The sequence below is a fragment of the Sceloporus undulatus genome, unplaced genomic scaffold, assembly GCF_019175285.1.
Source record: "Sceloporus undulatus isolate JIND9_A2432 ecotype Alabama unplaced genomic scaffold, SceUnd_v1.1 scaffold_4143, whole genome shotgun sequence".
Lineage (NCBI taxonomy): Eukaryota > Metazoa > Chordata > Lepidosauria > Squamata > Phrynosomatidae > Sceloporus > Sceloporus undulatus.
Window position 1 is genome coordinate 1 of NW_024807063.1, and position 2,940 is coordinate 2,940.

Genomic DNA, 2,940 nt, shown 5'->3' on the forward strand with positions numbered 1-2,940 from the left:
AATGAAACAACCAAAGAAAGAAATTTGACATGTGATAGGTGGATATATGGTCTTTGCATGGACTGTCTCGTGTGATGCTTTCTTGGATGAGACCAAGGCTCATCTAGTCCAGCCCTTTAGAGGAAATGCCATTGACTCATGGAGTGTCTGAAGACTGTAGGAATACTGACACCATTTCCATATCGTGTTCCATAGAATCCAAAGCGTGAGATTAAGAAAGTCATACATTTCTTGGGAAAGGACCTGGCAGAACAAGCTGTGGATCAGATTGTCTACAACACCTCCTTTGACAAGATGAAGGACAATCCTGCTACAAATTATAAGATGGTTCCAACTGAAGTGATGGATCACAGAATCTCCCCATTCATGCGCAAAGGTAAAGATTTACATGAATCTCTGACAATTATTCCCCAGAATTGACTTAGAAGTTCATCAGACAAGGGAAATTGGAAGTATAATCCAATGGCAATCCGAATGCAAACATGGGAATTAACGTTATTGTGTGATAGACTATCACACGCAAATTTGGGCAATGGCAAGCTATTTTCAGGCAATGAGAAATCAGTTCGAATGCAATTTGAATTCACATAAATTTGCTGAACTAGCAAATTCACATGAATGCATTCTGGCCCCACTTTCTTTTCATTCGAAATTAGGAGAAAGTCCTCCCGTGTGATAAACGCCACTGACTCTTAAGAGATTTTTAAAGAATCTTTATTAATTTATCAGCTGCGAAAAGTATCTGAATAGTAGTAAAACCTCCATAAGGATGCATTTTTCAGAGTGTTAGAATGGCTACTAGTCCTTTTCATTCCCTCTTTCCTTTATAGATCACCCCACAATAATCGAAATGTAATGCCTGATTAAAACTGGCTTTTGCCAGTTACATTTTGTACATGTATTTGACTACTATCCAAACTGATATTCTTCTGTCTTCTAGGAACTGCTGGTGACTGGAAAAATTACTTTACTGTGGCTCAGAATGAGGCATTTGATGAAGATTATAAGATGCAAATGTCAGATACAACACTGCAATTCAGAACAGAAGTCTGAAGCTCCCTGTAGCTACGACAGAGTTGCCACTGTTCTCCAGTTTTAATACAAAGTCCATCATTTAGTAAAGACATTGGACTCTTGAGAGTCTCTGCTTTTAATTAGAGGGGGAAAAAAGTTCCTCATATGAATGATTGTGGAATACATATATAAGACAGTACAAATGATACAGTTATGTAGTACTAATTAAGATGATAAAACTGTATGTAATTTACAGATATTGTATGTACATAAAGTACAGATTTTAAAGTGAACGTATGCTGAGTTCCGATACCAGCTGCACAAAAACATACTGTCCACATCAAAACTTTTTAAGAAGACAGAAGCAATACGATCATCTGTTGTGCAAAAAGTTGTGCTGTTATTCTTCTTAAACACATCCAACTTTTCTGATTTTAAAAAAGACAATAAGGTCAAGGAAAACGCAAGGAGGCATAATGTTGGGGTGACAGAATCCTGCGGAGGGTCCACAGAGGTGCGTGAACCCAACTAGAAAGCTGGGCCACAGCTAACAAAATGAACTTCAAGAGGGAGAAATGTAAGGTACTGCACTTAGGGCAGAAAAATGAAATGCACAGATATAGGATGGGGGACACCTGGCTTAAGGAGATAACATGTGAAAGGGATCTAGGAGTCCAAGTAGACCACAAGTTGAACATGAGCCAACAGTGCGATGCGGCAGCTAACAAGGCCAATGCGATTTTAGGCTGCATCAATAGAAGTATAGTGTCTAGATCAAGGGAAGTCATAGTGCCACTATATTCTGCTCTGGTCAGGCCCCAACTGGAATATCATGTCCAGTTCTGGGCACCACAATTCAGAAAGGACATTGAGAAACTGGAGCGTGTTCAAAGGAGGGTGACTAAAATGGTGAAGGGTCTGGAAACCATGCCCTATGAGGAACGACTCAGGGAGCTGGGTATGTTTAGCCTGGAGCAAAGAAGGTTAAGAGGTGATATGATAGCCCTGTTTAAATACTGTATTTGAAGGGATGTCATATTGAGGAGGGAGCAAGCTTGTTTTCTGCTGCTCCAGAGACTAGAACATGGAACAATGGATGCAAGCTACAAGAGAGAGATTCCACCTCAACATTAGGAGGAACTTCCTGACAGTAAGGGCTGTTCGACAGTGGAACACACTTCCTAGGAGTGTTGTGGAGTCTCCTTCCCTGGAGGTCTTCAAACGGAGGCTGGATGGCCATCTGTCGGGGATGCTTTGATTTGGATTCCTGCATGGCAGGGGGTTGGACTGGGTGGCCCTTGTGGTCTCTTCCAACTCTATGATTCTATGATTCTACGATCTGGTTGCTAAATGAAAACTACAGAATCACAGAATCGTAAAGTTGGAAGAGACCACACATACCACCCTTTCCTAGAACACTTAAAGAAATAGATTTTGACCAGTTTGGCAATACTTGAATTTCTGCCGCCAGTTTGTCTACAACCCCCAAAATGTTCGGATGCGAGTTATAATCCCACTAATCTACCTTGAAATAATAACCTTTTTGGGTTGAAACTGGGACAGCTAGGACTGTTTTGTATAAATCATCGATTAGCAACAGAGGATGAAAAAAATCTATTAATATGGGAGGGCTTTTCTCTAATATATACATTTGAGGCTTTGACTTTTGTGGATTTGATTATTCAAGGATTTTATTAATATGTTCCCGCTAGGAATAGCTATGCCCTCCAGTGCAACTCTATGGCCAACTTTAATCAAAAGTCGCATTGAAGGACCTAGAGATTCCTAGAGAGAACACTCTGCTAGGCCTTGGTAGCTCCTCCAGCGCAATTCTCTGGTCAATGTCTGGTGGATGTTGACCACAGAGTTATACCGGAGGACTTAGAGATTCCTAGAGAGGTGTTCTCTCAGGTATTTGGTATTTGT

The 2,940-nt window shown here is 40.7% G+C and overlaps 1 long non-coding RNA gene across 1 annotated transcript; it reads left to right on the forward strand.

Moving 5' to 3' along the window:
- Positions 1-19: 19 nt before the first annotated feature.
- LOC121918095 lies at positions 20-1,307 on the forward strand. Its single transcript, XR_006101155.1, has 2 exons — positions 20-376; positions 941-1,307. It is a non-coding gene; the product is annotated as an uncharacterized LOC121918095 (long non-coding RNA).
- The last annotated feature ends 1,633 nt before the right edge of the window (positions 1,308-2,940 follow it).